Below are 23,741 nucleotides of genomic sequence, written 5' to 3'. Positions count from 1 at the left end.
AGTAATATCTTCTCTTTTACTTCTAATTTTATTTGAGTCTTTATTTTCTTAGCCAACCTAAACCTTTGTTCACTTTATGCTTAAAAGAAACCGACTTAGTTTTTTTATCTTTTCAATTGGTTCTATTGTTTTTTGCCTTCCTCTCATTTATTCAATTTTCTTCTCCTTTCTGTTTTCTCCTAGATTCTTGATGTGTAAAGTTAAGTAGTGTGAATCTTTGTATTTCTTTTTTTTATTAAATACTATTTATTTATTTATTAACTTTCTTACTTATTTACTTATTTATTCATTTATTTATCATTGAAGTACTGCCATTTACATTGTGTCAATCTGTGGTGTTTAGCACAGTGTCCCAATTCATGCATATATTTGTGTGCTTATTAAAGTTAACTTCACAATATTTAACATACGGCCCTGTGTCATACAACAGAAATTTTGAAAACATCTATTTTTATATATAGTGGATAACATTTATAACTCTACAGCTCCCAAATATATCCTCTCCAAGACCCTTTCATCAGTAACCATAAGATTATTAAGTAGATGTGCAAGTGTGTTTCACTTTTGTACATGAAATCATAGTGTCCTCATCCAAATTTTTTTTAAGGTTCTATATATATCATGTCATGTATTATTTTTTTTCTCTTTCTGGCTTACTTCAATTAGAATGACACATTATGTGGACATCCGTTTAGCTGCAAATGTCATTGTTTTATCATTTTTTATGGCAGAAAATAATTCCATTGTGTAAATATGGATAAATTCTGTATACTGTTATTTGTTGATGGACAATTACGGTGCTTCCATGTCGTGGCTGTTGTATATAGCACTGCTAAGAACATTGGGGTGCAGGTGACATTTTGAATTAGGGTTCTCTTTGATATATACCCAGAAGCAGGATTGCTGGATCATATGTTAAGTCTATTTTTATTCTTTTGAGGAATTCCCATCCTGTTTTCCACAGTGACTGCACCATCTACATTCCTACCAACAGTGTAGGAGGTTTCCCTTTCTCCACAGCTTTCCCAGCATTTATTATCTGTGGACTTTTGTATGATGGCCATTGTTACTATTGTGAGGTGATACTTCATTAGAGTTTCGAATTGCCCTTCTCTGATAATGATAGTGAGCATTTTTTTGTCATATATCTGTTTGGAATTTGTATGTTTCTAATGGAGAATTGCTTGCTTAGGGCTTCTGCCCATTTTCAGATTGGGATTCTTTTTTTTTAAGTATTATTATTAGGTTGTATGAACCCTTTATATTTTGGAAATTAAACTTTGTCAGTTGCATCGCTTCTAAATATTTTTTTCTGTCGGTTGTCATTTTGCTTTTTTTATGGTTCCCTTTGTTGTGCAAAAGCTTATAAGTTTAATTAGGTCCTATTTATTAATTTTGATCTTACATCAATTACCTGGGTAGACTGTTTTAGGAGATCATTGCTGCGATTTATCTCGGAGTGTTTTGCGTATATTTTCTTCTAGGAGATTAACTGTGTATTGCCTTACATTTTAGTCTTCAAGACATTTTGAGTTTATTCTTGTGTATGGAGAGAAGGAGTGTTCTAACTCCATTGCTCTGATGCTGCAATCCAGTTTTCCCAACACCAGTTGGTGAAGAGATGGTGTTTTCTGTGTCATATTCTTGGCTATTCTGTAAAATATTAATTGAAAATAGGCCTGTAGATTTATTCATTGGCTCTCTATTCTGATCCATTGGTCCATATGCCTGTTTCTGTACCAATATCATGACATTTTTATTATTGTAGCTCTGCAATAGTGTATGGAGACCAGGCAGGTTATTCCTCCAACCTCTTTCTTTTTCTTCAATTTTGTTTTGGAAATTATGGATCTTTTTTGATTCTATATAAATCTTATGATCATTTGTTTCAGTCCTAAAAAGAAATGTTTTGAATAATTTGATAGGAACTCAGATTAAGTTTGTGGATTTCCTTGGGTAGTATGGCAATTTTAACAATATTATATCTTCCATTACAAGGCCATTGGGTATCTTTTCAATTCCTGAAATCTTTCTTGAATTCCTCAATCAATGTTTTCTTGTTCCCCATGTATAAGTCATTCACCTCCTTGGTCAGAGTTACTCTTAAGCCTTTTATAATTTTGGGTGCAGTTATAAAATGGGTTGAATCTATACTTCATTTTTCTGTTGATTCAATGGTAGTGTAAAGAAATGTAATTGGTTTTTGTACATTACTCTGGCTAACTTGCCCATTTCCTTTTTAGCCTAAGTATTCCTTGTGAAGCTATTACAGTTTTCTATATATAGTGTCATGTCTGCATATCGTGACAATTTTACCTCTTCTTTTCCAGTCTGAATCCTTTTATTTATTTTTCTTACCTGATAGTTGTGGCTAGGAATTCCAAGACTATATTTAATTGAAATTGTGAGAATGGGCATCCTTGTCTTGTCTCAGGTTTTTGTGGGAAGATTTCCAGGTTTTCACCATTGAGTATTATGCTGGCTATATGTTTGTCATAAATAGCTTTCATTATGTTGAGATATGGTCCCTCTATGCCCACTGTGAAAAGAACTATTATTGCAAATAGGTGTTAATTTTATCAAATGCTTTTTCTGCATCTACTGAGACGATAATATAGTTTTTGTCTTCTCTTTTGTTGATATGGTGTATCACAATTGATTGATTGATTTGCATATGTTCAACCATCCTTGTGTTCCTGGGATGAACGTAACTTGTCCATGGTTCATGATCTTTTTTTTATGTGTTTTGGATTCTGTTTGTTAATAATATCTCAAGGACTTTTACTTCTATGTTTATCAATGATATTGGCCTATAGTTTTCTTTTTGGTGTAGTGTCTTTGTCTGGTTTTGGTATCAGGTTGAAGTTGGCCTTATGGTGAGAGTTTGGGAGTACTCTCTCCATATCAATCTTTTGGAAGACTTTGAGAAGGACTGGTATGGATTTTTCTTAGTATGTTTGGTCAAATTCCCCAGTGAAGATATTTGGGTTTGAATTTTTTTTGCTGACATTTTTTATTTTATTGATAATTCTATTCCATTTCTGGTGATCTGTCACTTTAAATGGCTAACTTCTCCTTAATGCAATATTGGTGGGCTGAATATTTACAAAAACTTCTCCATTTCTTCCTGGTTATCCAGTTTGTTTACACACAGTTGCTCATGTTGTTTCCTTATGATATATGGTAAATTTGTTTTACTCTATGTAGTTTCTCCATTTTCATTTCTAATATTATTTGTGTTCTCTCTCTTTTCTTGTTGGGGAGCCTGTCCAGAAATTTGTCAATATTGTTTACTATTTCAAAAAAGAAATTGATTGATTTTTTCTATTATTTAATCTCTATTTCAAATATTTCTTCCTTGATCTTTATTTTTTCCCATTTTTCTGTTGACGTCTGGTTTTGTTTGCTCTTCTTTTCTTGATTAGTTTACATAGAACGTTTGATTATTTATTTGAAATTGTTCTTCTATTTTGAGGAGGGCCTTGTCACTATGAACTTCCCTATTAAGCCTGCTTTAACAGTTTCCAATAGACTTTGTGTAGTGTTTTGTCATATTTCCCAAGATATTTTTTAATTTCTTCTTTTATTCATCACCTCCCCCCCTTGTTTTACTACCATGTTTTTAATATGGATGCTGTCATTTTTTCTCCCTGGTTTTCTGTGATTGATTTCTAATTTCATGGTATTAAACTCAGAAAAGATGCTTGAAATAATTTTTATCTACTTAAATTTGTTGAGGCTTCTTGAGTGCATGGGTACATTATCTTTCATTGAAAATGTTCCTTGTACACAGGAAAAGAATGTATATTCTCTTTTGGTGAGAAGTACTGTTTTGAAAATATCAAGCATCGCCAATTATTTTATAATGTATTTATTATCTATGTTCCCTTAGTAATTTTCTGTGTGAAAGACCAGTCCAGTGATAGTAATGGGGAGTTATAGTCTCCTACTTTGATTGTGTTCCCAGGGATTCTCTATTTTTATCTATTAGTATTTGCTTTATGTATTTAGGTGCTCCTATATTGAGTGCATATATCTTAATAGGTATAATACCCTCATTTTGATTTGCTCCTTTAATCATTATATCATGTCCTTGTTTATCTTTTTCTATGGCCTTTTTTGTAAAGTCTCTTTTTGTGAAGTCAGTGGTGCTAGTCCTGCTTTCTTGTCATGTGCATTTGAATGGAATATATTTTTCCACCTTCTGACTTTAAATGGATGTGTGTTCCTCTTACTAATGTGGGTCTCTTCTATGCTTCATAATGTAGGGTATTGTTGTGTTATCACATCTGACAATACATATCTTTTGATTGAAGCACTAAATCCATTAACATTTGTGATAATTATTGATAGACTGGTGTTTATTTCCATATGGAACTTCATTCTCCAGTTGATTTGTTATTTTCTTTTTGTTCATTTCTTTTTGTTTTTGTGGCTTGATAAGTTTTCTTTTATTACCTTTGTTTCTTTATGTCTTTGTGACTTCATTGTAAGCTTTTGACTTATGGCTACCTTGTTTTCTATGTATATTGACCAGTACTATATTTGTTTATTTTAACTGATAAGAATACAACCTCAAACCCACCCTACAGAGAATACAAACAAGAAGAAAACACTCTGTATTATCCTGTTTCACTCTGTGACTTTTAAAAACTTTGATGTCCTTTTTTACAACATCATATTTATTCTGTTGTAAGTCATTGTAGATATTGCCTTTGTAATTATGCCTTTCTCTTTTCTATAGCACCCTGCTTCTTTTTCATTTAGAGTAGATCCTTATTTCTTTTTCTCTTGCTAAATTCTTTAAGTATTTGCTTGTGTGGAAGTTATTTATCTCTCCTTCTATTCTAAAATTTAGCCTTGCTTGATAAAGTATCTTAGATTACAGCTTTCTTTCATTCAGGACTTTGAATATGTCTTGCCACTGCCTTCTGCCTACTGTTTCTGTGTACGAAATGAGTTAACAAATATGTATATATATATATATATATATATATATATATGTAAAGAACACATATAAATGAAGTTAACAAATATGGTGAAAACCTATACATTAAAAAACAGAGAACATTGATAAAGGAAATTAAAACTGATCCAAAGGAATGAAATTATCTCTTATGTTAATGATGGGAAACAATGTGGTTGAAACAACCATACTACCCAAAGCAATCTACATTTAGTGTGATTCATGTGAAAATACCCATGAGATTTTTCCAATAAATAGAACAAATAATTTTAAAATTTAAATGTAACCACAAAGATCATGAGCTGCCAAAATAATCTTGAAAAAGAATATTAAACCTAATGGTGTAAAATTCTCTGTTGTTAAACAATCCTACAAAGCTTTAGTAATTAAAACAACATGATACTGGCTCAAAACCAGACAAAAATCAATAGAAGAGAATAGAGCAACCAGATATATTTCCTCACACCTATGATCAATTAACCCATGAAAAAGGAAGCAAGAGTATAAAATTAAGAAAAGACATTCTCCTCAAAAATTACTGCTGGTGAGATTGAACATGTAAAAGGTAGATTAGAATATTTCCTCACATTGTGTACAATAAATGAGCACAGAATATCTTTGTATTTATTTTGTTTACTTATATTCCTTGCACCTGTAATTTATAGATCTATGTTTAGATCTTTTATTTCACTTTTCAAATTTATTCCTATTTTATTCTTTTTGGTATAAATTTACACACAATTGTTTTCCTAATTTCTCTTTCTGATATTGTGCTTTTACTATACAAAAATGCAATGGATATTTGTATATTGATTTTGTATTCTGCAAGTTTACTAAGTTTGTTCATTATTTCAAAAACTCACTGGAGGAAACTATGGAGTTTTCTATCTATGCATAATTATGTCATCTGTAAAAACTTCACTGCTTTTTTACAAGTAGAATGAATTTTATATTTTTCCTTGAGTAGTTGTTCTGGCTAGGACTTCTAGTAGTGTAATTTAGGACTTGTGAAAATGAGCTTTTTTTTCTTATTACTGGACCAGAGGAAAACCTTCCTGTATGTTAACATTCAAATTGAAGTAAATCATGGGTTTTTCACATATGACTTTTATTATGCTTAGTTACATTCTATACAGAGTGAATTTAAGAATATATTTTTAAAAATGTTAAGATCAGACCAGTCAATAATTTTCCTACTTATTTTGAGATTGTTATTTTTGAATTCATTGTTTTTTAAAGGGATGATCACATATATTCATTTGTGTATGTTAAATAATATTTATGGATCAGGACTAAATCCAACTAAACTTTAGTTTATAATAGTTATAATATGCCATGTATTCATGTTGCTAATATTCATTTAGAATGGGATTTACAGACACTGAATGAAAAATTTACATTGTAGCTTGAGGGTACATTTATTTATTTAAAAATTTTATCACTCATTTTGAACTTGGCTAATGTTTAATGGAATTTATTTCTAAATAAATAATATTACTTTTGGTAAAACTGGACTTACTACAGTTTTCTGATACAGAACATAGCTACTATTTACAATTATTGCACAAGACACTTGCCTTAAAATACCATATAATAATAACAATGCCAACTGTTTCAGGACTGAGAAACATATTGCTTCCTAAAATGCATTACCTAGTCTTTTCCACCCCAACCGACACATACGATTATATCTTTGTTTTTTGATTGTTTGTTTGTTTTCCCCTTAATGGAGGCAAAGCTTATTGAACCCAGGATCTTGTGCATAAGTTTATTTATCAACATCATTTTGGAACAATTAACAGAAGACACAAGAGTACGGATTATTAAGATGACAAGAAAATTTATTACTTCTAGGGACTGATAAACCTCTGAGTGAAAGAATGGCAAAAATAAACATTTGTAAATTTACAATAAGATTGTCTCTTTTGCAATAATATTGTAGAATATTAAATTACTTTTGTTTCAATTATAGCATTGAATGACAAATTAAAACAAAAGTTTCCCCTTTGGGATTTCTTAAATTAGATTGATTTTTTTAATATTTTATTTCATAAATCTTAACCATTTTTTATATACATAACATATAAACACATATTTATTCTTCTCATGTTTTGAATATAGAGCAACATATTCTAAAGTACACAGATAAATACCTGCTTCCAATACCAAATCAAATTATGTTTCACTTTAATTACAAATGATATTGAAATAGTTATACCTTTTCTGTACAGGTTTTAGAAAAATTTCAGTTAAAATTTCTAAACTTTAAAATTATTTTATATATTTTCTGCATTATTTATTCTCTGTTCACTAATCTGTTATAAATTTGTGTACAAAAGGAACGAGATTGGTTTTATTTAATAAACCTCAAAATTAAATTGTATAAAAAGATTTTGTGTAGATAATATTTGCAGATCACTCTATAAAAATAAGAATCCTATATGTTTCATTTTAACTGGATGAGTGAGAAGAAAACACTGGCTGAATGTTACCCTTGAGTTGCTAGGAGACCAGTCGTTTTGTGATGTCACAGCTACTCAGGTTGAGAACCACTCTGATGGCCTAGCAGTTTATCTGTGCAGGCCTGCCAAAGCAGCATTTGAAGCTGCAGTGCTCAAAATCATGCAGATTAGAAAAGTAGCTGTAGAAAAAGTTATATGAAATGGCACATGTTTCTTCAGAAATTCAAGAGGTGTCAGATTAAGATGGACCAACTGGTTAAGGAAACTCCAGTAGATCTCTATTGTGTTATCAAACATTCTCTGGGGATTTGGACTTGAGGTCTATGATTGAAAAAATTGCTTTTTAGACTTTGTCTGAAGAATCCTTGATTAAAAGGCCATGTTACATACATTGTGTCTCTGAACCAGATGAAGATAATGATTTTTGTTCTCTAACATTTCCAAGAAAACTCTGGAAAATGGCTGGGAGTGACCAATATAAATCCATCTGGAGGGATGATAATGGAATTTCCATAGTGATTGATGAAGATGTCTTTAAGAAGGAAGTTTTGGAAAGAAAGGCCCCTTTCAGAATATTTGAAACTGGAAGAATGAAAAATTTACTTAGACAGCCTAACATTTATGGGTTTAGTAAAGTGCGGCAGAAATTCCAAATATTGGCATTTCTAGCAGACTTTCTGGCAGAAGAAAAAGAAGTCTCTGTTTTAAGCAAGGTATTCAGAAACTTTAGTTACCACTTCGTAACTTATATATAAAATTTTATTTTGTACATCAACCTATGGTAATATAAATGTAAAGCTAGATTTTGAAAATTGTATAAAAGTACTAAGGCTAAAATTCTTTATTTATTCTAAAAAATGAGGACAGTGACTTAAGTATTCACATTATAAGAAATTTTGCTTGCAAATATGAATTTTACCAGAAATCTAAATAAAGGTATTAAAGCTGCTTTTAAAAAGTGGCATTCACCATTACTGCAAATGCTAGTTTCTTAAATTTGATGACTATACTATTTAAATGTCTATTTTCCAAATAAGGAACTTCAAAATATTGTCAGCAATGTTCATATTTTGATGATATTATCTTTGCATAGTAAACGTGAAATCTGAGGTTTTATAGGTTAGGCTTATTTTAGTGATGTATTTTGGTATAAATTATTACTGAAATCTTTCTACTTTGGTTGTAGCTGCAGTTCTATCATAATCCAAATTTTAAACGAGGCTGTCCCCAGCTTTTAGTGAGAATAAAAAGAAGAGTTGTGATTTAAAATGCCTCTCTGGTATCTTCATTGGCTGAAGATTTCAACAAGAAGCACTATAATGCAGTGGGTAATGTGGATAATCATAATTCTGATTTTGTGGGTGACACTAGTGGAGACAGTACATTTTTACCTTCTGTAAATTTAAACATGCCTCTAATAAGAAAGCTCTCTACCAGCCACATAATTGGTGACACAACTACCCCGATCAGAGTTGATTTTTCTCCTCCATCATCAATGTCAGTTAGACCACCAGAACAAATTGCAGTGAATCAACGTGCTATTTTAAAGAAGTTCACCACTGTCCACGGGCACTCTCAAAGCAGCTACATTGAAGCAAATAGCCGTGTTGTGAACTTCATTACAACTACAACTTCTACTTCTCAGTACAGCATCTTGTATCCCATATAGAGGAATTATTTTGGACAGATGGTGGAACCTTCTATTTTTCCAGATAGATATCACAACATATCTGCCAATGAAGGTCGTTTTTCTAAACTTCAACCAGGGAGCAACCCACGGTTTCCAGTGCCATTGATTGCTGATACATCAGCTAACTCTCTTTCAAGGCCAACTCATCAGACATCTTCATTTTATGAACGTCATTTTAGTCACAACTGATCTACCAGAGGACTATCAGATTATGCAGGATAACAAAGATTAAAATTGATGTTGGACAAATACCTGCAATTTTCTTATTTGAAAAATAAACATAGTTGTTTACCTCTATTTACCTTATTTTTTTTAAATAGTGTTAAGAGATAAATGGGAGACTAAGTTACAATTTAAAGGTAAAAAGAGATACTTGATTGATATGATCATATAATGGAACAATATGGTAGTTAATTTAAAAAATTTCTTGTAAGGAAGAAGAGAAAATGGAAGAATTTGGAGGAAGACTATAACATGGAGAGAGGGAAAAGTACTAAGTGGTTTCTGGTTCATCCTGGAAAGTATTAAATGTGTTAAGTTAGGATTGGTTGGAAGGAGATAAATTCAGAAACCATCCCCGGGATCATGGTCTCTAATATGTCATCCCTGGAATCATAAATGTCACATGATGTAATCTCAGTTGGCACATTCAGCATGTGGTTGAATTTGAGAAGAAATTTTATCTATTGTCTTCTTTGTTCTGTTCTCAAAGCATTCCAATTGTTGCTTTCATTTCCTGCCCTCAAGAGTCTACACTATATTTTCAGTCGATACTTTATTTTGCTTTTATTTTCCGTCCAAAGACAAGCTTACGTCCTCAGGATGGCTCTTAATGCCTTTCCAACTCTACGCACACAAACTGAACTTAGTTTAGTCATTCCTTTATAAATCTGGCATCTGACTACCTTGGCATATCCCTATGTTTCACTGTATCTGGAGATACATCCAGGCAAACGTTTGTCAAGTATGTTAGCTGCAAACTCAACACTTTTGCTCCAGCTCATCCTTGGACTTTGGATGTCCTCCTTTTACCTACTTAGACTTTCCCAGTCTCAGCACAGAAACTACCTTCTTCAGAAGTTTTCTGTCTATACCCCTTTCCTTGTCTAACTTGGATACCAGCACAGTAAGCACAGCATTTGCCACAGGATGAATTTTAGTATTTAGTGAATGAAAAATACATGTTGACTTTAAGCAAAATCTACTTCCCTGAAACAACAAATCTCTCATGGTTTCACACTATTTCGTTGTGGTCTTTACTCTTCACCACAAACTAGCTCTTTCCATAGCCCATGGACTAGTCACTCAAGACAGTAAGTGGGGGTAGCTACAGGAGACAAAGTATTATTTTCTTCTTAATTCATGCCTCCTGAGGCCTAAAGCATTCCATTCTCATTTGATGGATTTTTTCCTTACTCTTCATCATCCACCCACCCCAAAATAGCTGATCCTCTTCATCATATTAATAACTATACTGACTTCTAATTAATTTCCTTCTTAGAATCAGAGCTTTGCCCAGAAGAGACAGTGCTAATGCAAACATTTAATGAAGGTTTATGCACCCCACATAACTTGTGCCCCTTCTAACCTTCACACAGGAAGTATCAAAGAGGTACTATACCCTTGGTTGGGGTGGTTGTATTCAGTAACCAAATTGCAACCTAAAATGTGTGGAGCAGAAGGAGGCGAGGGTGGTGGATTTAAAAATTTGTCCAACTGCATGAGTACCAATTTTCTGCAGATATTAGGAAATATAAAATATTCATGGAAGAATTTGTCTTTTTCCTATCAATTTAAATAAAAGGTGAAGGATTTACAGAATGTGAAATGCCCTGAAATGCTGGAAAAATTGTAGGCAATGTCAGGGTGTCTAAGGCTTCTGCTCATAATCATGCAGCCACTGTCAACTGTTAAGACTGGAATGGCAACATTGAGTCCTGAAAATATGTCACCAGTTGTGTAGAAAGCCTTTGAAAATCTGGAGAAAAGGCAAATGGGCCAGGGTAACCTCTTGCAACATCCCACCAATATGACCTTTTACAAGAGAAGAAAAGAGACCACTTGCAGCAGGAGATCTGTGTCTGGACAGCAGACACAGAACCATCAAGCTTTTAAATTTGTCAGCACAACTCGATCGTGGCTATGTTGTTGCTTATATTAGAAGGCTGGGGTTCAGATGGACTGGTTCAGCACCTATTTTCCAACTCTCTTATCAGACAGTGGGTCTTACAATTATCATCTTAACAAGGTTCTATACTGATAAGTCAAAAGCTACAGTTTACTTTTGAAATTAGAAATCCTAAAGAAAAATATTGTTGGTTTCTCCATCTATAGTTTTCTACCTCGGAAAAGCTAGACTATTGGCAAAAGTAGAAATGTTGTCTGGTGTTTGAAATCTATCCTCTGAGCTGTGCCCACAGAACTCTTACCACTAAATACTACAAATCTGTCTTCCACTGTGTGTGTGTGTGTGTGTGTGTGTGTGTGAAGATGGATTGTTAAGCAGTAAATAAGTTTTTCTTAGTTAGGTCATCAGTAAATTTTTATTCTGCATCTGGCAGAATTTCTGTGAATTAATAGTTTCATTGAGCCACCAGATTTTCTTCTGATCAGGTAGAGGTAGTTTATATTTCTCCCAATATACTAATTGTTACCTGTTTATTGAATCCCGAGCTGATGCTAGGGCCAAGCCACTGAACCCTTGAATGGGACTGAGGCAAATACATTCTCCAGTCCCCAGAGCCCAGCAGAGGACTGTGTCTCCTTTTTAATTTAAGCTTATGTCTAATTTCTTTGTTCTTCTAATTCTCATTGTTGACACAACTTATTGTGGCTTTGATCACCCCTTGACTAATTTATAGAGACTGAACCACTGACTTATACCTGTTCACCTAGAATTTGCAATAACCTTTCTTTCCTTGGACTACCTGGAATAAAGTGAGCATAGTCATCATTTTGAAAGCAGTCCTCAGTCCTAATAATGCAGAACCTTTACACTTCTTTGCCCAGAACTTGAGCTAGAATCTTTGTTGTGGATCTCAGGGATTATCCTCACATCCCATAATGCAACCATGAGAAAACACCACATTGTTATCCAAAATCAAGTCTTTGTCAGTATTGCATGCCCATTGCAAAACAGTTAAGAATTTTAGGAGTTCTTATATTTTACCATGCTGAGATTTTTAGCAACCTAGCATGTTCATTTCTTACAGGTGCTGTCGGGAGATGAGACCATCGGTCAGAGACAGTGAACTTTATCATTCAGCAAGAGCAGCCAGTTTTAAATTTGTATCCATTCCCTAATCTCAGATGAATACACTGAGTGAAATTTTGATACCTGCAGAAGCAGTGGGCTGTTAAAATGAAGAATGTTTAAATCATGGTAAAACACTTATTTTATTAGTATCTTTATGTATTATTTATTAGAATCACTTATTTATTAGTATCTTTACCTAGGATAAGTGTATCATGACTCAGGTTTACTTGCTGCAGAAATAATTATGTGACATGTCATGGGAATAATTGAATATTGAATTTCCATTTTTCCTTCTGCTTCAATTGAGATACAATTGGTGAGGAATAATGTGTAAGTTTAGGTGCACAGGATAGTGATTTGATTTACAAGTATAATGAAATAAATATCATAGCAAATTTAGGGAGAATTCATTATCTCATTTAGATACAATATTATAGAGATACAATTTGCTTTTTTGTTGTGATGAGAAAACTAATGTTCTACTCCCTTAACAACATTCATATATAACATAAAGCATTATTAATTGTAATTTTCATGTTCCTACGGGGCATCCCTAAGACACATTTATTTTACGGCTGGCGGTTTGTAGCTTTTGAGTGCATTAATGAAATCCTCCTTTCCCAACCCCTGCCTCTGTAACTACAAGTCTAATTTTTTTTCCTATAAGTATGTTTGTCTTTGAAGTGTACTTTTATCTATAAACAGTGTTAGTCCTCTTACACAATGTACTGTTTGCTATTTTTAGTACATTTCAAACTGATCACCAGAATATATCGTTATGATATGTTGCTATTTAAAGATATTTCACAGTTATTTACTATTCCCCATACAGCACATTTCCAGCCCCTGACTCATTTAATTTGCAACTGGAAAATTTTCTCTCTTAATTTTCGTCAAATATTTCTTTTTCCTCACACCATTATCCTCCTTCTTGTGAACAACCTGTTTCTTTGTATATCTATATCTCTTTTTCTGTTGTGGTATGTTCATTTCTTTTAAATTCCAAATATGAATAAAATCATACAACATTTGTCATTCTCTTTCTGACTTATATCACTTAGCATATTACCCTCTTGTTCTACCCAATTGTTGCAAATGAAGAACTTATTCATTTTATAGCTGAGTAATAACCCATTTTATTTTTATCTGTGTGTGTACATATATATAATGCTGCAGTGAATATATGTTTGAATTTATCCTTTCTAGTTTGTGTTTTTATTTTCTTGGAATAAGCATCCAGATATGGAAATGTTGGATTATATTTTATTTTCAATTTTTAGATAAGACTGCATACTCTTTTCCACAGTGGCAGCACAAATTTACATTCACTCCAGCAGTGCATCAGGGTTGTATTTCTTACATCCTCACCAACACTTATATTTGTTATCTTTTTGGTAATATTCATTCTGACAGGACTGACATAAAATCTTATTGTGTTTTGGACATGAATTTTTTTGATGGTTAGTGATGCTGACTGGTTTCATATGCCTGATGATTACTTTTCCACACTGTATATTCATTTTTGTAATGGGCTTAATGACCATAACTGTCTGATTTCATTTTCAGGCTTTCTTTGTGTTCCATTATTTTCTTTGTTCTGTGCCACTTCCATATTCTTTTTATTACTGTAGCTTTTTATTATAGTTTTAAATCAGGGAAAGTGATACATCTTCTTTGTTCTTTGTCAGATATATTTGTGTTTATTTTTTGTTTTGTTTTCTTTTCTTTTTTTGTGATTTCAACACTTTTGTGTTTACATGTAAATTTTATTAATATTTATTGTAATTTCTGAAAATGCCCTTGGTATTTTGATATGCACTGAATATAATTAATGTATTTTCTTGGCTTGTACTGTCATTTGAACAATATTATTTTCCTCATCAATGAACACAGTATATCCTTTCATCTGTTTGCATTATCTCCAATTACTGTTATAAATATTTTATAGTTTTCTGTGTACAGTTCTTTTACCTCCTTGTTTGGATATATTTGAAGATTTTTGTTTTGCAATGTAACTGTAAATGAGACAGTTCCTTCACTTTCTCTATCTGTTAGCTTGTTGTTAGTGTGCAGATGCAAGATTTGTGTATGTTAATTTTACATTCTGAAATTTTAGCAAATGCACTGATAAGTCCTAGTAGTTTTGAGGTGCCATCTATATGATTTCTGTTTAAACAATGTCATCTGCAAACAGATACTTTTACTCCTATTCTTAATTAGCTGTATTATATTTCCATTAATTTTGGATAGCTATGGCTAGAATTTCCAATAGTATACTGAATAACAGTGCTAAGAGTTAGCATTCTTGCCTTCTTCCTGCTCTTACAGCAGATGCTTTCAGCTTTTAGTCAGTGAGTGTCATGTTAGTTGAGTTCTTGTCATATACGACCTTAACTGTGTTGAGGTATGTTTCCTCATGCCCAATTTGAGAAGAAATATAACCTTAAATAGTTAATGATTTTCAAAACATTTTATGACTCTTTTGATGTGACTATATTATTTTTATTCTTTAATTTGTTAGTGTGGTGTATCATATTGATTAATTTGTAGGTAGTGAATCACTTTTGCATCCCTGGATTTAAATGGACTTAATCATAATATATAATCCTGTTAATGTATTTTTTGCTTTGCTAACATTTCAGTGATGATTTTTACATCAATACTTATCAGTAGTATTTAACCTGCAATTTTTTGATATATTTGTTCCACTTTTAGTAGTAGTGTGATACAGAAAGGTGGGGTAGGAAGCCTTCCATCCTCTTGAAATTTTTGGAAATCTCTGAGAATTATAGGTGATAGCTCTTCTCTAAATGTTTGGCAGAATTCTCATGTGAAGCTGTCTAGGTCTGGAATTCTGTTTCTTGGGAAATTTTGTTTAATGACTTATTCAAATTCATTGGTGGTTATCTGTTCATATTTTCTATTTCTCATTCCATCATGGAGATTATGTCTTTCTCAGACATTGTATATTTCTTCTAGGGTTTCCAATTTATTTACATATAACTTGTTGCATCTTCTTTTGATGCTTTGTATTTCTTTGATATAAACTGTAAATTCTCATTTATTTCTGAGCTTATTAAGCTGTACTCTTTTTTCTCATGAGTCTGGTTAAATTTTATCAACTTTATTTATCTTTCAAAAACCATTATTTAGTTTGACTGAATGTTTCTACTTTTAATCATTATTTTATTTATTTATGTTCTGACCTTTCAGCTGTCTTTACTTCTACTAACAAATTTTTTCTTATTTTGCTAAAGCTGTTGCTTGTAAGATTATGTTATAGGAGAGAGATGTTTCTTATTTGTATAAGTGGGATTATTTTTTATAAGCATCCCTATTAATACTGCTTTTGCTATACCCCATGGACTTTGTTTTTGTTGTCATTTTTCTCTATATATATTTCCTTTGATTTTTTACAGCAATCCATTGTTTGTTTTATATTATATGATTTATCCTCTGCATTTTACTCTTTTTCTTATGGTTTTACATTTAATAAATTTCTATTCTCACAGAATCCATATGTTTCTTCAAAAAAAGGGTAAAAGTAATAAAATTTGTACAAAAATAGGAAAGACCCAAATTTTCTAAAATTATCTTTGAAAAATAAACAAAACTGTGGGTATTATCCTCCCTGGATTTATAAAGTACTACAAAGCTACAGTAACCAAAGCATCATAATATATCACTAAAAGAGACACATAGATCAATGGAGCAAAATAAAGAGTCTGAAAATAAACCCACACAGATATGGTCAATTAGTCTACAATGAAGGAGGCAAAAGTATACAATGTAAATAAGGCAGTCTCTTCAACAAGTAGTTCTGGGAAAACTGGACAGTACATGTAAAAGAAAAATATATGATCACTTCCTTCCATAGAATACAAAATTAGATAAAAATTGATTAATTTCCTAAATGTAAAACCTGAAACTGTAGAATTTCTGACCAAAAACATGAGGAGAACTTTCTTTGAGATAAATTATAGCAATATTTATTGGTGATCTGTCTCTTAATTAAAAAAAAAGGAAAATTATCAATAATAGTTTTAAGTTTATGTAGAAAAATTTAGATGTACTACATGATACAGGGATTCTACTTCTTGTATAAGTGTGAAGTGTAAAACCTTTTGCAGAGCAAAGGAAACATTCTACAACACATATGACAACACACAGAATAGAAGGAAAATTTCAGACATTGAGACCAACAAGGTGTTAATATCCACAATATATATGTAGCATATTAGACTCAATATTTTAAAACACAGGCCCCAACGTAAAAACATTTTAAGGATCTTCATGGAAACTTTTCAAAAACAGACATGTGGATGAATTTCATTCACATAAAAAGAAACATAACGTTGCTATTCATTAGGAAATCTTAAATCAAAACCAGAATGAAATATAATCTCACAGCAAACAAAAGGGCTATTATAAAATGCTACTAATGACAAACATTAATAAGAATGTTAATAAAAGGGAACCAAGGTACACTGTTGGTGGAAACATATATTGATGCATCCACTATTATAAAAGTGTAAACAGTGCACAGAAAACTAGAAATAGAAGCATTATATAGTGCAGCAATTCCAGTTTTTCATATAAATCTGAAAAAAATGAAAACATTAACTTTAAAGGATATATTACCCCCAATGTTCTTAACATCATCATTTAAAATAGCCAAGGGTAGATGCACAACTCAACTGCCCGTCAACACAACTCAACTGCCCATGAGCTATAGATAACATAATAAATACTTAATCATTGTCATATCAAAAAAAAAATTCTTCCATTTGGAAAAATGTGACAGGACCCAGAGGTTGTTGTATATATGAAAATAATTCATACTGAGAAAAACACTCTAAGTTATCACTTATATGAGGAAACTAAAGATATAAGAGAAATAATCATAAAGAAACAGGAACAGAATCACATATATATGTGTAGTGTACCAACTAGTGGTTTCCTTTGGGACAGACAAGAAGGAGGTTGAAGACAGAAATATGCAAGCTACCAGTTATTAATTAGAGAAGAAACAGGGCTACACTTACAGCACAGAGAAATATTTTAATAATTTAAATGATTTCAAAGAGATTATAGTCATATATTTTAGTAAAATGTGCATGTATGTGGGAAAACAATGAAGAAAATAACCCAGGAAAATCAAAAATTTTGTAGTACTATGACATTAGGGAGGTGATTTGTTCACTTTCTTTAGTGTTCTTATAATGTCCTAATTAGAATTTAAGCTTTTAAATGAAAAAGTATATACTTTGAAAAAAATGACATAATTTTAAACTATTTCTGTCTCTCCCCTAAAATCTTCAGTCTGTAAAACTTTCACATCTCAACAAGTATAACTAAAATTCAAAACAATACTCCAGAACACATGTGTAAAGTTGAAGATTGTTGGGCTAAAACACATAAAGGAGGCTCAACTGAGGGAAGAGCAGATTTGGTGCCTGCAACCAAGGCTCAGTTACTAGGGTATCTGAGCCCACAGGCTCAGAGAACCCAGTAGAAACAGGGTCACAGTGGTTCACACAGCTTCGGCCTCCAACTGCACAAGCACTCATGGTCACAGGTAGCTAGGAGGGAACCACAATGGAGACAGAAATTCCATACTTCAGACACTCAGACATTCATGACACTGTCCTAATTCCCCATTAGTATTTGTGGAGAAAAGTTACCTTGCAAAACTGGACATGGGAAAGGCACTTGCCTGATTCCAAATACCCACCTATATTTACACATTTCCACAATGTGTAAACTGAGTCTCAAGGGATATCAAATTAAAGGAAGGGTTTGCCTTCCCAGTGACAACAGTGGCATTAACTACCCGAGAAGTCTAAGAAGTGACAATGAAAGCATATCTTTTATGCAGACAGTAGCGACTGGAAAGTGCCGTTTTGAAATATTATCAGAGGTAGCTCAGGTAAGTAAAACCAAAAATTCTGCAATATTGCAACCTACCAGAAAAGAAAAGCAAGGGCTCCTACTCCACATCTGTTATTTAGTGTCCTCACAACAATAATTTACCAAGATCATGACCAATTACAGTAACATTATAGTGCACGCACACACACATTTGCCAAGACACAGACACCGAAACAGACACAGACACACACAAATACGCACATGCACACTCACACACACAATGTCTACCCTTCAGCAAACAAACTTAAAGTCATGGTATATTGCCATATAATTAACAGAGAATCCAAATAGATGTCATACAGAAACTCAATACAAAAAACAAAACTCAGATAGCAGTTTAGTGAGCTTAGGAATAAATTAAATGCTGATAAGGAATACATTACCAAAGAGAATGAAACTATAAAATAACCAAACATTATTGGAGGACCAGATGAACTTAATAACTGAGATGAAGAATACAACAGAAAACATTGGGAGCAGACTGCCTTTGTGGAAGAGAGTTTAGCAAACTCACCAATACAAAACTAGAAATGATAGAGGAGTGCAGAGATGCAGATATTAAAAAGTGAGGAAAATCTACAACAGCCATCAGACTTCTTCAGGAAGTGCACTTTAGAGTGAAATGCAGGAGGGAGAAGAAAGTTAGAAGGTAGCTGATGGTTTATTTAAAGAAATAATAGTTGATAACTTCCTGAAACTATGTAAGGAACTGATATTCAAATCCATGAGCCAGCAAAGCACCAATAACTTTAAGGCAAAGAGACCTCCTTCAAGATATGTCATATGCAAATTGGCTAGTCCATGATAGAGTAAAATTTTAAAGGCAACCAAAAAATGTTATGATAATCTACAAAGGAACCCCCATTAGAACTTCAGCAGATTTCTCAGCAGAAAACATAGGCCAAGGGTAAATTAGATGGCATTTTCAAACTACTGAGAAAAGAAATCTCTCACCCAAGAATACTCTACCTTGCACAGTTATCACTTAGCTATAAAGTGAAAATAAACACTTTACCAGACAAACAAAACCTGAATGAGATGAAATAAACAAAACTGAGATACCTTACACGGGGTGCAGAAAAGAGCTCTTCTAAGAAATATAAAATGGCAAAAATATGCAAAATATTGAATAAAATGCTTAACAGACACCATGAGAAATTTGCAAATGTTTCTTTGGATATGTTCTTAAATGCTACTATACTATATGGATTAAAAAGAGAAAAATAGGAAATCAGGGGCAATAAATATATATACATCAATCTGGTAACATGTTCACAAGAGTAAAAGAAATTATTTGAGACAGTAATCATAAAAGGTAAAGAGTTAAAATAAATCAATATTAAAGGAAGCTTCTATAAGCAGAAAAATGACTAAATTATACATGAGATGTTTTATTTTTAATTGTAGTACAGTAGATGTACTATATTGTGTAGTTTCAGATGTACAGCATAGAGATTCCAAACACTTTGTGGATTATATTGCACTATAAATTATTGCAATACTTTTAACATTCAATTATTATAAGTTATTGTGTATAATTCCCTGATCTATAAAGATTACCCTTGTTGCTTCTATCCTTTATGTATACTACATTAGATCTCTCAATATCATAACATAAAATTGTCCTTCCCATCCACATTGGTAAACATAAATTTTTTCCCATATCTTTCAGTCTGTTTCAGTCTTTTCTATCTAATATCTCTATCTCTCTACCATGTCTCTATCAATCAATCAATCTATCTATCTGTCTGTCTGTCTATCTATCTATCGATCGATCTATCTACCATGTATCTATCCTATTTATCTGTCATCTATCAATACATATCTATAGATAGCTTTATATAGATATTTGTTATTCTTTAGATTCCACATATAAATTATGTTATATACTTTTGTCTTTGTTTAAGTTTCTTGACAATATTTACTAGGTCCATTCAGGATGCTGAAATAGCAATGTGTTATACTTTTCCGTGGCTGACTAATATTCCATTGCATATTTATTGAATCATCATGTCTTCTTAAGTCCATACTCTACTGTGGACTCTTGGATTGCTTCCCAGTCTTGCATGTTATAAACAGTGCTGTTGTGAACTATTGTTCTTCACAATTTAGGGTTTTTTAGCCAGATTTTTCCTAGGAGAGGTATTACTGTTTCATATGGTAGCTCTGTTTCAGGTTTTAAAGAAATCTGAATACTGTTTTCCATAGAAGCTGTACTAATTTACATTCCTACCAAGTGTAAAAAACATTTCCTACCTCCACATCATCTCCAACACTTTCCATTAGTAGACATTTTTATAATATTGATTTGAACAGTGTGAAGTGATACCTCATTGTGGTTTTGATTTGCAATTACCTAATAATTATTAATGTTGAGCAATTTTATCACCTGCCCGTTACTCATCTGTAAATTTTCTTTGGAAAAATACTATCTCAGTTACTCTGCTCTTGTTTTTGATTGGGTTTTTGCTTTTCACATTGAGTTGTATAACCTAAATCCATGTTACATCTACTAACCTACATCTATTAAACCCTGGTCACTTGCATTGTTTGCCAATATATTCTCCAATTACAAAGGCAGTGTTTTCATGTCATTGATTGTGTCCTTAACTGTGCAGAAGTTTTCAAGTTTGTTTAGGTCTCACTTGCTTATTTTTGCTTTTATTTCTTTTGCATTTGGAGACTGATATAAGAAAATATTCCTATGATATATATACAATAGGGTATTCCATATATTCCCTTCTAGCAGTTTTATACTATCAGGTCTTACATTTAGGTCCTTAATAAACTTGTAGTTTATTTTTGTAAATGATGTCAGGGAATGCTCTCATTTCACTGTTTTACATGTAGATGTCCAGCTTTCCCAACACAACACATTGACGAGACTGTCGTTTTGCCATTGGGTACTTTTGCCTTTTATCAAAGATACATTGCTCATAGGTGTGTGGAATTGTTTCTAGGCTCTCTATTTTTATTAGTTATATCTCTGTGCCGATGCCATGCTGTTTTTATTACTGTAGGTTTGTAGTATAGTAAGGTATCTGGGAGGGTTATATCTCCAGTTTTGTTGTTTTTTCTCATGATCATTTTGGCAATTTTAATGGTTTTATGTAAAATTTAGGGTTATTTTTTTCTGATTCTTTGGAAAATTCTACACCTTTGTAACATTAATTACACTAAATCTGTAGGTTTTTTTGTGTAGTACGGCCATATTCACAATATGAACTCTTTCAATCCAAGAGCACAAGACATCTTTCCATTTCTTTGAACCATTTTTATATACTTTGTCAATGTTTTATAATTTTCAGTGTGTAGAACTTTCACACATGTGGTTACATTTATTCCAATATATTCCAGGGAATGTGATTATAAATAGAATTGCTTTCAATGTCCATTTTAGGGTATGTCAAGATTAATGTGTTGAAATGCAACAGACTTCTTTACATTAAACTTTTACCCTGCTCCCTTGATGAAATTATTTATTGTTAATTATAGTCAGTTTGGAGACTTTAGGACTCTCTGTGTAGATTGTTATGCCATTAGTACTGGTGACAATTTTGCTTCTTTCTTTCCATTTTTATTTCTTTTACTTCTTTTTCTTTTCCTTTTCCTTCTTGTATTACTATGGAACAGATTTGGTGAGAGTAGGAGTCCTTGTCTTCTTCCCGAATTTACCCAGAAGGTTTTCAGCTTTTCCCCCTGATTATTATAAATTGTTATAAATGGCCTTTAATGTGTTGAGAGATGTTCCCATTATACTCACTTTCATGAGAATTCTGGTCATGAATGTATGTTGAATTTTGTCAAATCCTTTTTCTGTTTGTGTTGACATGGTGCTGTGAACTTTGTCTTTCCTTTATTAGATATGTGTCATGCTGATTTGTATATGTTGAACAATCCTTGTGACTCCAGAAGGACTCCAACGGATCATCGTGTATAATCATTTCTAGGTATTGCTGGATTAATTTGTTGTTTTTTTTTTGAGGATTTTTGAGTGAATATTCATCAAGGATATTGGCTTTTCATTTTCTTTTTTTTTTTTGGTAGTGTCTTTTGTTTGTTATCAGGTTAAAGGTGGCCTCATGAAATAACTTTGGGAATTGTCGTTCCTCTTTCATTTTTCACAATAGTTGATGGGAAAGAGCTTTTAGTGAAGGAATCCAGACATTTTGTTCAAGGGATGTTTTTAAAATTATACATTTTATTTAGCTTATACTGATTGCTCTTTTCAAGTTTTCTGTTTTCTCTTTTTTCAGTGTTGGCAGGCTGCACGTATCTAGAAATGTGTCCATTACATTTAGATCATCCAATTGGCTGTCACATAACTGCTCATAGTGCTTTCTTAATCTTTTTTTGTATTTCTTTAATATCAGATGTTATTTCTACTCTTTCATTTCTTATTTTGTTTGGGTCCAATCTGTGTATTTCTTGACAAGCCTGGCTAAATGCTTACCAGTTTGTTAATATTTTTAAGAGAAATTATAGCTCATGATTTTAGGACTTTTAACTTATTTTTTGATTTTTTCACTTATTTTCAAACTACTAATTAAAGATTCTTCATTCTAATGCATTTAGGTTTTGTTTGTTCTTATTTCTAGTTATTTTGTGTGGTATGCTTGGTCCTTTGTGTGAGGTTTTCTTGTTCCTTGTAGAAGGCCTTAATTGTTCCTAACTTCCCTCATAGATTGGTCTTTGCTGCATCCCATACATTTTATGAAGCTGTGTTTTCATTGTAATTTGTCTCTAGGTATGATTTTATTACCTCTTTGATTTCATCATCGAGCTTGTTTTATTTTATTCTTTATAAGGATGTGGTTTGAACTCATGTTTGTGCTTTTCCGATTCTTCTTTCTAGAGTTGATGCATCATTTCATTCTTATGTGTATGGAAAATACTTGCTGTAATCTATATTTGCTTAAAGTTCCTGAGGCATTTTTCATGACATAATTTGTGGTTTATTCCTTACATAACATCCAGTGCACACTTGAAAAGTTAATGTGTTCTGCTTTTCTGATGCAGTGTCCAATAACCCAGTTAGGCTCAAATAAGCTAATATACTATTAAGACCTCTATTTCCTTACAGATATTCTTTCTGGATGATATGGCTATCAGAATAGTTAGGTGTTAAATTCATCTACTATTATTGTTTTATAATCAGTTAATTCCTTCATGTCTACTAATATTTCTTAATATAATTAAGATCTATGGTTTTGGGTCCATATATAATTTAATGAGTGTAATACCCTACTTGAATATTGATCTCTTTTTCATTATATAATTTCATATATATGTTTCATTGTGGCCTTTATTTTGATATGTATTTTGTATGAGTTGAACATTGCATATGTAGTTTCTTATCATTTCCATGAAATATCTCTTCCATCTATTTCAAATCTGTGTTTATCTTCCACCACAAAGTGAGATTTTTGGGGGTGG

The sequence above is a fragment of the Vicugna pacos genome, unplaced genomic scaffold, assembly GCF_048564905.1.
Source record: "Vicugna pacos unplaced genomic scaffold, VicPac4 scaffold_20, whole genome shotgun sequence".
Lineage (NCBI taxonomy): Eukaryota > Metazoa > Chordata > Mammalia > Artiodactyla > Camelidae > Vicugna > Vicugna pacos.
The sequence above is the reverse complement of the archived record's forward strand: the minus strand, read 5'-3'. Positions refer to the sequence as shown.